This window comes from Xyrauchen texanus, chromosome 36 (genome assembly GCF_025860055.1).
Source record: "Xyrauchen texanus isolate HMW12.3.18 chromosome 36, RBS_HiC_50CHRs, whole genome shotgun sequence".
NCBI classification, from domain to species: domain Eukaryota; kingdom Metazoa; phylum Chordata; class Actinopteri; order Cypriniformes; family Catostomidae; genus Xyrauchen; species Xyrauchen texanus.
This window is the reverse complement of record NC_068311.1, coordinates 1,806,901-1,821,900: the sequence shown is the minus strand read 5'-3', so window position 1 is coordinate 1,821,900 and position 15,000 is coordinate 1,806,901. Positions and strand designations below refer to the sequence as shown.

The following is a 15,000-nucleotide window of genomic DNA, read 5'->3' as shown; positions in this document are numbered from 1 at the left end:
AACGTGTGCACTGTAAGTCTTATTAAAACATACAGTAGCCTTGTATAAGTTTAGTTTGCTATTAGTTGCATATGTGGGAAAGATGGCATGAGGGTGAATAAATGATGACGTTTTCATTTGTGTGCATTTTGTATCTCTTTCTCATCGTAGCTTAAAGTTCCCACAACAGATAAACCTGGAGTGACGGTGAATTTCAGGAAGTTGTTGCTCAATCGTTGTCAGAAAGAGTTCGAGAAGGACAAAGATGACGACGAAACATTTGAGAAGAAACAGAAAGAGCTGGACGCCGCCTCAGGGGTACGAACGCAAATCGCACACACCTGAGCGGACTTAACAGTTTGAACACAGCCCATGCCCTTCATAAAGGCATAACGGTTAATTGTGACCTCACTTCCTGTCTCTTTCAGGAGGAGGAGAAGCAAAGGTTGAAGGATGAGCTCAAAGAGGCCAAAGACCAAGCCCGGCGACGGTCGCTAGGCAACATCAAGTTCATCGGCGAGTTGTTCAAGTTGAAGATGTTAACGGAGACGATCATGCACGACTGTATCGTTAAACTGCTGAAGAATCACGACGAGGAGAGTTTAGAGTGTCTCTGTCGACTGCTGTCCACCATCGGGAAAGATCTGGACTTCGAGAAGGCAAAGGTGACACGCACACACCGCTCGGGCGGGACGATGTAGTTATTATTATTATATCTGTATAACTATATGAAGGGTTTCTGTATTAATTATGTTGTATCTATTATATTCGTTTATACTAGAGCTGTCGGAATTAACACGTTGTGATTAACGCATTTACCAATCAGATCCTGACGTTGTATTCAGATTTGGAAAGCCACTATTAATTAATATTACGAGGGTTTAAGAGGTTTAATGGCCACTAGCAATGAAAACGCAACCTAGACTAGTTCTTTCATTTAGTCAACCTCCCACTTAGACATTGGGAAATAATGTTACTTGAATTGGTGATATTTTTGTGCATTTTCATCTTCTGTGGAATACTGTGTGTGTGTCTGGAAAATATGCAATTAATCTTGATTGACATGAAAATATGCGATTTACCGGGATTGACTGGAAATTGCACGATTAATCTTGATTGACTGGAAATTATGCGATTAAACGCGATTGACTGGAAATTGCGCGATTAATCGTATTTGACATGAAAATATGCTATTGACTGGAAATTACGCGATTAATCGGGATTGACTGGAAGTTACGCGATTAATCATAATTGACATGAAAATATGCTATTGACTGGAAATTGCGCGATTAACCGCTATTGACTGGAAATGACACAATTAATCACGATTAACTGGAAAATATGCGATTAATTGGGATTGCCATGAAAATATGCGATTGACAAAATTATGCGACTAATCGCGATTGACTGGAAATTGCGCGATTAATCGCGGTTGACTGGAAAATATCAATGGTGACTGGAAAATATGCGATTGACTGAAAATTATGCGACTAATCGCGATTTGACTGGAATTTATGTGATTAATTGCGATTTACTGGAAGTTACGCGATTAACTGGAAATTACACGATTAATCGCGGGTAACCAGAAAATATGCAATTGACAAAATTGTGCGACTAATCGCGATTGACTGCAATTTACATGATTAATCACGATTGACTGGAAATTACACGATTAATCACGATTAAATTCTCAAAAGGAATCATAATTTAATTCAAACAGTCGTTGCATCCAAAAGTAATGCAAAATGTAAAACAGTAAATAATAAGATGCACGTGAACAAAAGATTGATATGTAATCATGTTTTTTCTAGGGCTGTCAATCGATTAAAAATTGTATCGTATTAATTACATGGTATTAATCAAATTAATATTTGCAATTTTACATAAATATTTGCTGAGAAAGCTCCTGAAATAACATTAATTCAATATATGATTAATTAATTATAAATAGTAGAATAAAATGTGTCTATATAGTGTATATATAGTATATATTATAATACAGATAATTAAAAATGCATTACATTATTTTGGCACATGTGTAAAGCATTAAATGAGATGATATAAAAAGTGGCTTTAGAACGCAAAATATTGTTTATTTCCATATAATTGAACATAAGGCCACCGTGTTCTTATCTTGTGCCGTCTGCTGTCGGTAAGTGTGTTTGTTCTCTGGATAAGCTGCTCGTTGCATATACTGCATTGAATCCTTGATGCGTATTGATATTGAAGTTTAAAACGTCTCTGTCTTAACGCTGTCAAACTCACGAGACGAGGAAGGATCGTGAATCTAGTCTAATGACTTCTAGAAAAGTGCATTACAATTTATTTCAACAGCAGTCAGTTTTGAATATTAATGTGTATTATTGAGATCGTCCAGCTCTATTTTCAGTGTTAAAATACAAACACACACATGCTCTGCTGATGTGATATTAATCTCTCTCTCTCTCTCTCTCTCTCTCTCTCTCTCTCTCTCTCTCTCAGCCGAGAATGGATCAGTATTTTCACCAGATGGAGAAAATTATTAAGGAGAAGAAAACCTCTTCCAGAACCCGTTTCATGTTGCAGGACGTTCTTGATTTACGAAGGGTAAGCTCTCATAACTTGTGTGTGTGTGTGTGTGTGTGTGTGTGTGAGTGTGTGCATGTGTTTGTGTGAGTGAATGTCTGTTTTGTTTGTGTGTGTGTGTGTGAGTGAGTGTCTGTTTGTGTGTGTGTGTGTGTGTGTGTGTATTTGAGTGACTTGGTGTCTGTTTGTGGGTTTGTTTGTGTGATTGAGTGAGAGAGAGAGTGTGTTTGTGTGTGTGTGTGTGTCTGTTTGTAAGAGTGTGTGTCTGTTTGTTTGTGTGTGTGTGAGTGAGTGTCTGTTTGTGTGTGTGTGTTTGTGTGTGTGAGAGAGTGTGTTTATGTGTGTCTGTAAGGGTGTGTGTGTGTGTGTGAGAGAGTCTGTTTGTGTGTGAGTGTGTTTGTGTGCGTGTGTGTGTCTGTCTGTTTGTGTGCGAGTGTGTTTGTGTCTGTTTGTAAGAGTGTGTCTGTCTGTTTGTTTGTGTGTGTGTGTGTGTGTGTGTGTGAGTGAGTGTCTGTGTGTGTTTGTTTGAGTGTATTTGTGTGAGAGAGTCTGTCTGTGTGTGAGTCTGTCTGTGTGTGAGTCTGTTTGTGTGTGCGTGTGTGTGTTAGAGAGTGCGTTTGTGTGTCTGTTTGTGTGTGTGTGTGATTGTCTGTTTTTGTGTTTGTTTGAGTGTATTTGTGTGTGCGTGTAGGTGTGTGAGAGAGTGTTTATGTGTGTCTGTAAGGGTGTGTGTGTGTGTGTGTGTGTGTGTGAGAGTCTGTTTGTGTGTGAGTGTGTTTGTGTGCGTGTGGGTGTCTGTCTGTTTGTGTGCGAGTGTGTTTGTGTCTGTTTGTAAGAGTGTGTCTGTCTGTTTGTGTGTGTGTGTGTGTGTGTGTCTGTGTGTGTTTGTTTGTGTGTATTTGTGTGAGAGAGTCTGTCTGTGTGTGAGTCTGTCTGTGTGTGAGTCTGTTTGTGTGAGAGTCTGTTTGTGTGTGCGCGTGTGTGTTAGAGGGTGCGTTTGTGTGTCTGTTTGTGTGCGTGTGTGAGTGAGTATCTGTGTCTGTTTGTTTGAGTGCATTTGTGTGCGAGAGTGTGTTTGTGTGTGTCTGTAAGAGTGTGAGTGTGTTTGTGTGTGCGTGTGTCTGTCTGTGTGTGTGTGTGTGTGTCTGTTTGTGAGAGTGTGTGTGAGTGGGTGTGTCTCTATCTCATTCTCTCTCTGCGTGGTTTTCTTGGAAAACTGATTCCATGTATGTTAGTGCGCTCCACACACACACACTTCACGTGTGTAACTGAAGAACATTTCAAGTTTCACGTGTGTTGGGGAGGAAATAGGAGTGATGGTGGAAGAGTTGAAGGAATATCGCAGGTTCATTTTAACCTAATGCAAACAGTTAGACAATCATTTGTGAACGCAAGGAAACAGACTTAAAATGATATTAATATTAATATAATATACATTTATAAGTTCAATAGGCAAGTGTGTCATCGCACTGTTCTGAAAGTACATGTGATATTTTAAAATCATTTTCAGTGTTGATTAACAGAATGTCACATATTTTGTTTATTCTCTCTCCCTTTTTCAGAATAACTGGGTCCCACGCAGAGGAGATCAGGGGCCAAAGACTATTGAGCAGATCCACAAGGAGGCGGAGCTTGAAGAGCACCGAGAACATGCCAAAGTTCAACAGCAGCTGCTGTCTAAGAAGGATGGCCGCAGTGGAGGAGGAGGAGGAGGCGGCGGCGGAGGAGGAGGAGGAGGAGGAGGGTCGGTGGTCTGGGGCCCCGCGGTGGACCGCACGGACCTGGTTCCCGTGGCAACCAGGCCCCTGATGACGGCTGGAACACGGTGCCCATTTCCACCAAAAACAGACCGATCGATCCCACACGGCTCAGCAAGATCACTAAGGTCTGATCCATCAATTACGCTTGGCTTTTAGATTTCTTTAACCCTTAAGTGAACAGTTCACCCAAAATGTAAAATGTTGTCATCGTTCACTCACCCAGAACGATCCCTTTATTGGCGCAGTGCTTTGATCTTTGACTCTGTGTCAATTTTTTTTTTTTCTCATGTAGCCGGGCGCTTTGGACTTCAATAACCAGCTTCTTGCCCCGGGGGGTAAAGGAACATGGGGCAGTTGGGGCAAAGGGAGTAGCGGAGGCTCGGGGGCCAAACCCAGCGACAGCGGTGAGTGCGTGGGATTTTAATCGGGAACACGTACACACTTGTGACAGTGAAGTAACTTGTGTTTCGTGTGTGTGTGTGGTGTTTAGGATCTCAGGAGTTTGCTCGGGCGAGCACGCTGAATCGATTCTCAGCACTTCAGCAGCCTTCCTCATCATCATCTGCCAACAGCGACTCTGACCGGAGGGTTCCTAACAGGTCAGGGTTTTTTTGTTTGTTGCCTACAATCTACAGATATATCGTCTTTTTGTATTATTTTGTCTTTCTCTCACATCACTGGTTTAATCGTTGCGTTTCTTGCAGGAATAGCTCCAGTCGGGAACGAAGCGATCGCTTTGACCGCCGCGATGATCGCGTGGACCGGGGCGGTGAACGCTACGATCGCCGCGACGATCGCGGATCAGACCGGCTGGACCGGAATCGTCCCGCGGTCAGCAAGCGAAGTTTCAGCCGCGAGAAAGACAGGAGCCGCGAGCAAGACCAGCGTCCCGTCGAAACGGTCCGCCGCGTGTCCAGCATGACGGACGAGCGCGAGAGAGAACGAGAACGCTGTAACCGCGAGAATGGTACGGAGAGCTCTGGGTCAAAGGTCACCGGTCCAGACAGAGTTTATATTTTGGGTTTCTCATGTTTCGTAACATCTCAGATCACACTTTTAATTCATGCCTTTTGCAGTGATGCTCTTATTGCAGATGGTACAAAGTGCATTCGATTCTGAAAGAGTTTCGTTGCGGTTGTTTACAGGTTTTGTCAAGCGTTTTATTTATTTATTTTTACAGTGAAGAGAGAGACCGCACCGACTCCTCCACCTATTTCCTCTAAACCTGCCCTGACAGAAGAAGAACTGGAGAAGAAATCAGCTGCCATCATAGAGGAATACTTACACATCAATGACATGAAGGTACACTCACACACACACACACACACACTCACAAACACACACACTCACACAAACACACACACACACTCACACACATACACACACAAACACACACACACACAAACACACTCACACATACACACACACACACAAACACACACACTCACACACATACACACAAAAACACACACACACACACACTCACACACACACACACACACACACTCACACACATACACACACAAACACACACACACACACAAACACACTCACACATACACACACACTCACACATACACACACACTCACTCTCACACAAACACACACACTCACACAAACACACACACACAAACACACATACACACACACTCACTCTCTCACACACACACTCACTCTCTCACACACACACTCACTCTCTCACACACACTCACACATACACAAACACTCACTCTCACACACACACACACACACTCTCACACACACACACACACACACACACACACACACACACACACATGAAAACGTAATACACCCTATTTAATTCCTGGTCTTACAATAACATTAGTAAATGTAATTCTAAACGATGTTGTTGTTTATCCTCCTGTCCTGTAGGAGGCATTGCAGTGCGTCAGTGAGCTGAACTGCGCATCGCTGCTCTCTGTGTTTGTGCGGACGGGAATCGAGTCGACACTTGAGCGCAGCACCGTCACCAGAGAGCACATGGGGTTACTGTTTCACCAACTCGTCAAAACACAAACGCTGTCAACACAACAATACTTCAAAGGGTGAGAGATGATTGGTGGAAGTGCTGCAATAAAATACAAAAATATATACATTTTAAAACAATTATTAAATCTTAATTTTTATTTATTTATTGTTTTGGTGATTTTATTTAGAGGAATCCTTTGACATTAACTCTAATCATTCTAAATCGTCAGTAAAATAATTAAATATAATAGAAAGGTCTTTAAAGCGTCATGACAAAAAAAAAAAAAGTGTATTAAAATAATTATTTAAATTGTATTTTTATTTTATTATTTTTTTTGGCGATTTTGTATTTAAATAATATTGTAAATAACATTATAAAATGAAGAAAAAAAATACAACAATGTATTAAAATTAGGGCTGTCAATCAATTAAAACATTTAATTAAATTAATTACACGGCGCCCCGATTAATTCATCGCAAAATCAAATATTTGCTGAGAAAGCCCCTCATATAACAATAATTCAATATATAATGAAGAAATAATTATACATAGTTATCTTTAAGTATTTACAAATTATATAGTTTAATATAATTTTAATTGTAATTTTTTTAACACGTTATTTTTTATAAAATTAATCGCACTGAATTAACGCATTAAATCGACATTCCTAATTAAAATAATAGTAACAAATTGTAAAGTTTTTTAATATATTTTTGATGATAGAAAAAAATGCTATAAAATGCGACGAGTCCTTTAAAACGATATGATAAAAAAAAAAATAAATAAATAAATAAAAAAAGATGTATTAAAATTATTATGTAAATTATAACAGAAAACATTTAAAATAATGCTTATGCAAATAAGTGATGTTCCTTTAGGCTGTTGGAGGTGTTGGAGGTGGCGGAGGATATGGCTATAGATATTCCTCACTTCTGGCTGTATCTGGCTGAACTCATCTGCCCCCTGCTGCATGAGGGGGGCATTCCAATGGGCCTGCTTTTCAGGTGAGCGCAAACACGCCCCCATTGACCTCATGCATCGACATATAGACACAGAGCACAAATCAACACCACAACAACATCCGTATTCATCCTTATGCACCGCTTTGATTGACATTTCAGTATGACCTCTGACCTCTGCTCTCTTCGTTTTTAGGGAGGTGTCTAAACCACTGGTGCCTCTGGGGAAAGCTGGAGTTTTACTGGCGCATATCCTCAACCTGCTGTGCAAAGCAATGGTACGACACGCGTCTTGACATCCAGACTTGGTGTGTGAATGTATATTAACAGGTTTGTGCCCTGAATAAAGTTTTGAACTCTTTCCTGTCTCAGAGTCATAAAAAGGTGGGACTGATGTGGAGGGAGGCGGGGCTTAGCTGGAAAGACTTCCTGCCAGAAGATGAGGACGTCAATAAGTTTGTCACTGAGAAGGTTTGAGAAAATTTCATCAGCCGTTCAATCAGTAATCAATATTATCTTTCAATAAACCACTAGCGGGAAATTGATATCTGTCAGACATTTACTGAAATTGTGTGCACGCCTGTCTCTGCGTGTGGGCGCGCCTGTGTCTGTGCGTCTGCACGCGTGCCCCTGTGTCCCTGTGCTTGTGCCTGTGTGTGGGTGTGCGCCTGTGTCTGTGCGTCTGCGCGCGTGTCCCTGTGTCCCTGTGCTTGTGCCTGTGTGTGGGTGTGCGCCTGTGTCTGCGCGTCTGCGCGCGTGTCCCTGTGCTTGTGCCTGTGTCTGTGCGTTTGCGCGCCTGTGTCTGTGTGTGGGTACACGCCTGTGTCTGGGTACACGCCTGTGTCTGTGTGTGGGTGCACGCCTGTGTGTGGGTGTGCGCGTGTGTCTGTGCGTCTGCACACCTTTGTCTGCACGCGTGCGCCTGTGTCCCTGTGCTTGTGTCTGTGCGCGCGCGCATGTGTCCCTGTGCCTGTGTGTGTCCGCCTGTGTCCCTGTGCGTGTCTGCGCCTGTGTGTGCGTGTCTGCGCCTGTGTGTGCGTGCCTGCGCCTGCGTGCCTGCGCGCCTGTGCACCTGTGTGTCTGTGTCTGTGCGCCTGCGCCTGTGTCTCTGTGCGTGCGTGTGTGTGTGTGTCTGTCTGTTCCTGAGAGTAATGCACTGGTGTAATTACAGGTTACTGTTCCTTCACTGTGAATACACAGTCTTGATTATTGTCTGTGCGGTGTGTGTGTGTGTGTGTGTGTGTGTGTGTGTGTGTGTGTGTGTGTGTGCGTGTGTGTGTGCGTGTGTGTGTGTGTGTGTGTGTGTGTGTGTGTGTAGGGAGTAGAATTCCCTCTAGGAGACGAGTGTGTGAAGAGTAGCAGTAAATCTTCTCTGAGTTCAGAAGAGATCTCGAGAGAACTCGAGCGACTGCTACAAGAGAAAGCCGACAACCAGAGGATCATTGACTGGGTCGAGGTACAGAACTGTGTGTGTGCTCCAAGATCAGGTGTAGTATAAAGAGGAGACCGGCAGGAAGTCCTGCTCACTACTAAAAGTGCCAATACAGGATCCGAAATTAACACCCACAAAGCAGATTGCTCAGAGATTGAGTCCGAGGCATGCTGAGTGACTCCAGTCAGGTCTCCTTAGCAACCAGATTGGCCCGGTTGCTAGGGAGGGTAGAGTCACATGGGGTAACCTCCTTGTGGTGGTGATTAGTGGTTCTCTCAATGTGGTGTGTGGTGAGTTGTGTGTGGATCGTGGAGAGTAACATGAGTCTCCACATGCTGTGAGTCTCCGCGGTGTCATGCACAACGAGTCACGTGATCAGATGCACTGATTGACGTTCTCAGACGCGGAGGACACTGAGACTCGTCCTCCACCACCCTGATTGAGGAGAGTAACAACGCCACCACGTGCGCTACATTTCAAGTCATCAGAAGTCATAAGAGAGCGTTGTGTGAAGAACAGACTGAATTTTAAGTCTTAATTCACTGAAAATCTTCCGCTTCATGTTATAAGAAAAGGACAGAAGAGAAGAAACTGAGCCTGGTTCTGTACCATAATGTTCAGTTGATGTTGCTAATGCCTGTGTCACCTTAATGACCTTGACCTCTGTGCAGGCTAACCTGGATGAGCAGCAAACGGCATCCAACACATTCATCCGAGCGCTGATGACAGCAGTTTGTCAGTCTGCCGTCATCTGTGAGTGCATCTGCCTCTTCAATCCCGTCTCGTTCCTTAATTGTGACATTTTGGTTGTTCTCTTCTCCAATCTGCCTCTAATCTCACCCTATGTTTTGTGATTGTCCAGGTGAGAACCCATATAAAGTAGATGCTAAAGAAATTACCCAGAGGGCCAAGCTGCTGCAGCGCTACCTTAAAGACGAGCAGAAAGAACTGCAGGCGCTGTACGCTCTCCAGAGTGTCATGGTTCAAATGGAGCAACCTCCGAGTAAGTGGTCTTTGTTTTGGCGATTAAGACCTTCTGATTATTCTCCTGCACCAGATGAATCAATCATATTTTCCTCTTTCTCTAGATTTGCTGCGGATGTTTTTTGACGTGTTGTATGACGAGGACGTCATAAAAGAGGAGGGCTTCTATAAGTGGGAGTCGAGCAAAGACCCCGCGGAACAGCTGGGCAAGGGCGTCGCCCTCAAATCAGTCACCGCCTTCTTTACCTGGCTGCGCGAAGCTGAGGACGAATCGGACAACAGCTAGATTTTTGGCCCCGCCCACTACAAAGAACGTTTGACGTGGAGTACAAATGGAAAAAGAAACGATTGGGAGGTTTTTCAGTATTTGGACATCTGGTGACTTTTTTGTTTTTGTTTGTTTAGTCTTTCGTTTGCGCAAGGAAATAACGAGTATTAGAGGATAACAAGCCTTACCTGCTCACTACAGTCTGTGGGGTTTTTAGTCGTTCGCATCGCTGCTTGCTCTTTCACGCTCCCGTTGCCGTGGAGACGGACATTGCTGACATCATCGTATCACTCGTTTATGATGTCACTCCCTGGTTCTATTTTTTTTGTTCGGAAATCCGTTATATTCATTATCGCTGATCTAGTTTTGAGTGGACCGGGTGATCGCGTGCGTACGAGGAGGATTGCCATTTCGTTTTGGATTTTATTTTATTTTTTTTGGAGTGATTTTGAGGTCTTTGCTTTTTCTACTTTTTTATGATGGAAACTCTGACACACACACACACACACACAAAAATGCAAATCGCGTCGCCCGTATCAGAGCTGCGAGTTTTGGCGGACTTGTGTCGTTTCGTTGCAGCTCCGGGGTGGCGACGCGTGCGCGGGAACGCGCTAGAGACGTGAACTTTGACCTTTTTGCTGCTGCTCGCCGGGGGGACGTTTCTGCCGGTCTGACCTCACCTGACCTGACATGCGGTTCCTTAACACATCAAACTTTATGGAAAAACGTTAAAACTTAAAAATAAGAAATAAAGAGGGGCGGACTCTTTGAAGAGGAGAGATTGAGAGGTTTACCCGCACCTTTTGCACCTGTAGTGGACTTTACAAAATAAATCATTATTACAGCTTGAATATATATATATATATATATATATATATATATATATATATATATATATATATATATATATAACCCTTTAAAAATGCTTAAGAGTAAAAAATAATGCAAAAGCTGGAGACTGAGAGAGTTTGAGACTGAGAGAGTTTGAATACTACATGCCTTCTGGGCTTCCTGGAGTGGAGATGCATTTCAGGAGCGCCCTGTAAATAATTTTTTTTTTTTTTTTTGGAAATAGAAATACTAACTTTAAAGTCATGTTTTAATTTTGTGACTTTTTTTTTCCTGTATTTCATTTTTTTATTTTTTTTATTTTTGCGGTTTAACCCCCACCCCACTCCCACCCCCGGCTTGTACAATTATCCTCCTCTAGTTATTGATTAAAGTTTAATGAAATTATGTAAATATTTCTCTTTTCTTTTCTTTTGCTTTAAGTATTTAATTAAGAGAAATTAATGGCTCTTTTCACATTTGAAACTGGAAAAGATAATAAAGATTATTGCAATGAAAAAGGACAAAAAAAACGTGTTCAAATCCTTTTGTAATTTTCACACTTTCACAGTTTGCTTTTAAGATGTGGGTGGCATTAGCCCAAAATGCATGCCCTGATGCACACACACAAAAACATCCACCAGAAATCATACATAATCACCGAATTTGATGTATTTTTATCAGAGGCAGTCTGATTCCCAAACAAATGACTCTCATGAGTCGGTTCTTTTGAATCTACAGCGTGACCAGTGCAGTCTGATTCCCAAACAAATGACTCTCATGAGTCGGTTCTTTTGAATCTACAGCGTGACCAGTGCAGTCTGATTCCCAAACAAATGACTCTCATGAGCCGGTTCTATTGAATCTACAGGGTGACCAGTGCAGTCTGATTCCCAAACAAATGACTCTCATGAGCCAGTTCTATTGAATCTACAGCGTGACCAGTGCAGTCTGATTCCCAAACAAATGACTCTCATTAGCCGGTTCTTTTGAATCTACAGCGTGACCAGTGCAGTCTGATTCCCAAACAAATGACTCTCATGAGTCGGTTCTTTTGAATCTACGGCGGGACCAGTGCAGTCTGATTCCCAAACAAATGACTCTCATGAGCCGGTTCTATTGAATCTACGGCGTGACCAGTGCAGTCTGATTCCCAAACAAATGACTCTCGTGAGCCGGTTCTATTGAATCTACAGCGTGACCAGTGCAGTCTGATTCCCAAACAAATGACTCTCGTGAGCCGGTTCTATTGAATCTACGGCGTGACCAGTGCAGTCTGATTCCCAAACAAATGACTCTCATGAGTCGGTTCTTTTGAATCTATGGCGTGACCAGTGCAGTCTGATTCCCAAACAAATGACTCTCATGAGCCGGTTCTATTGAATCTACAGGGTGACCAGTGCAGTCTGATTCCCAAACAAATGACTCTCATGAGCCGGTTCTATTGAATCTACAGGGTGACCAGTGCAGTCTGATTCCCAAACAAATGACTCTCGTGAGCCGGTTCTTTTGAATCTACGGCGTGACCAGTGCAGTCTGATTCCCAAACAAATGACTCTCGTGAGTCGGTTCTTTTGAATCTACGGCGTGACCAGTGCAGTCTGATTCCCAAACAAATGACTCTCGTGAGTCGGTTCTTTTGAATCTACGGCGTGACCAGTGCAGTCTGATTCCCAAACAAATGACTCTCGTGAGTCGGTTCTTTTGAATCTACGGCGTGACCAGTGCAGTCTGATTCCCAAACAAATGACTCTCGTGAGTCGGTTCTTTTGAATCTACGGCGTGACCAGTGCAGTCTGATTCCCAAACAAATGACTCTCGTGAGTCGGTTCTTTTGAATCTACGGCGTGACCAGTGCAGTCTGATTCCCAAACAAATGACTCTCGTGAGTCGGTTCTTTTGAATCTACGGCGTGACCAGTGCAGTCTGATTCCCAAACAAATGACTCTCGTGAGTCGGTTCTTTTGAATCTACGGCGTGACCAGTGCAGTCTGATTCCCAAACAAATGACTCTCGTGAGTCGGTTCTTTTGAATCTACGGCGTGACCAGTGCAGTCTGATTCCCAAACAAATGACTCGTGAGTCGGTTCTTTTGAATCTACGGCGTGACCAGTGCAGTCTGATTCCCAAACAAATGACTCTCATGAGTCGGTTCTTTTGAATCTACAGCGTGACCAGTGCAGTCTGATTCCCAAACAAATGACTCTCATGAGTCGGTTCTTTTGAATCTACAGCGTGACCAGTGCAGTCTGATTCCCAAACAAATGACTCTCATGAGTCGGTTCTTTTGAATCTACTGCGTGACCAGTGCAGTCTGATTCCCAAACAAATGACTCTCATGAGTCGGTTCTTTTGAATCTACTGCGTGACCAGTGCAGTCTGATTCCCAAACAAATGACTCTCATGAGTCGGTTCTTTTGAATCTACAGCGTGACCAATGCAGTCTGATTCCCAAACAAATGACTCTCATGAGTCGGTTCTTTTGAATCTACGGCGGGACCAGTGCAGTCTGATTCCCAAACAAATGACTCTCATGAGTCGGTTCTTTTGAATCTACGGCGTGACCAGTGCAGTCTGATTCCCAAACAAATGACTGTCATGAGTCGGTTCTTTTGAATCTACGGCGTGACCAGTGCAGTCTGATTCCCAAACAAATGACTCTCATGAGTCGGTTCTTTTGAATCTACGGTGTGACCAGTGCAGTCTGATTCCCAAACAAATGACTGTCATGAGTCGGTTCTTTTGAATCTACGGCGTGACCAGTGCAGTCTGATTCCCAAACAAATGACTCTCATGAGTCGGTTCTTTTGAATCTACGGTGTGACCAGTGCAGTCTGATTCCCAAACAAATGACTCTGAGTTTTCCCTGTGCATTTTCTCACTGCAAGTGTGCAGCTGTAAATATGGTCTCTGATATGGAAATGAATACTGATGAATTAATCATGTGATCTGAGTTCCTTTAATCGCCACGTGATGGCGCTCTTCCCTCATCCATTACTCTGATTGTAAACAACATTATTACATTATTCATGTTTTTAAACATCTCTCTGTCTGTAAATATCAATTTTAATTTTGTTCAAAGTGATTCATTCTAAAGTTTGAACTAGTGGCCCCATTAAACATCAACATTTGAATTTATGTATTCTTCAAAATAAACGTTTGAGGAATAAATGTGTGTCATGTTACAGAACGACATGCCAGTTATATTCGAGTCATGATTTCCACAAACCTTATTTTACCCAATGAGAAACTCTCGAGGGACACGTGACACATTACAGACTCACAGCAGCACCTTCAAACATGTTCAGATTACAAAAAAATGACTGAAAGACTTTTACTTTTTGTTCTAGAACACACTCACACACACTATTCACGCGCACGCACACACACACTCTCTCTCTCTCTCACACACTCTCACACTATACATACAAACACACACACACATTCACTCATACTCTCACACACACACTATACACACTCTCTCACACGCACACACTCACATACACACTATACACATACACTCACATACGCGCGCACACACTCACATACACACTATACACATACACTCACATTCGCGCGCACACTCGCATACATACACACGCGTGCACTCACACACACACATGCGCACTCACACACTATACACACACACACACTTGTAACGTTGAAATGAATCTGCATTCAAGAGGGGATTCTGTTCTCTGATCTAGAAACTGTTGATGCGGTAAATTATATAATACTGATCCAATGTTTATAAAGTCTAAAAGCTCACAAACTAATTTCTTCTGCAGACCTTCAGTTACTCAGACATTCAGTGCTGATGGTTGTTTGCTCTGACATGGGCAGATTTCTAATGTATCTGATTAAAACTTTTACCAATAAATGTTCTAATTCGGAGCAAGAAATGGGCAAAACACTCCAGAGCACCATATAGCAACATAATACCTCCATTTAAAGCCAATTATTGTTCTTAATATTAATATTCTTGGCCGAACGTAGAAGATCCAGTGAATAACTTTTATTCTTAAAGGGACAGTGCTCCCCAAATTGGCTTTTCTCTCATCATTTACTCACCCTCATGCCATCCCAGATGTGCGTGACGTTCTTTCTTCTGCTGAACACAAATTACTTATTTTTAGAAGAATATCTCAGCTCTGTAGGTCCATACAATGCAAGTGGATGGTGACCAGAACTTTGAAGCTCAAAAAGCACATAAAGGCAGCATAAAAGTGTGAGAG

At 42.7% G+C, this 15,000-nt stretch overlaps 1 pseudogene; it reads left to right on the top strand.

Annotated features, from left to right (window-relative positions):
* The window catches only part of LOC127629651 (eukaryotic translation initiation factor 4 gamma 1-like), a 59,030-nt pseudogene extending 48,026 nt beyond the window's left edge, over positions 1-11,004 (top strand).
* The last annotated feature ends 3,996 nt before the right edge of the window (positions 11,005-15,000 follow it).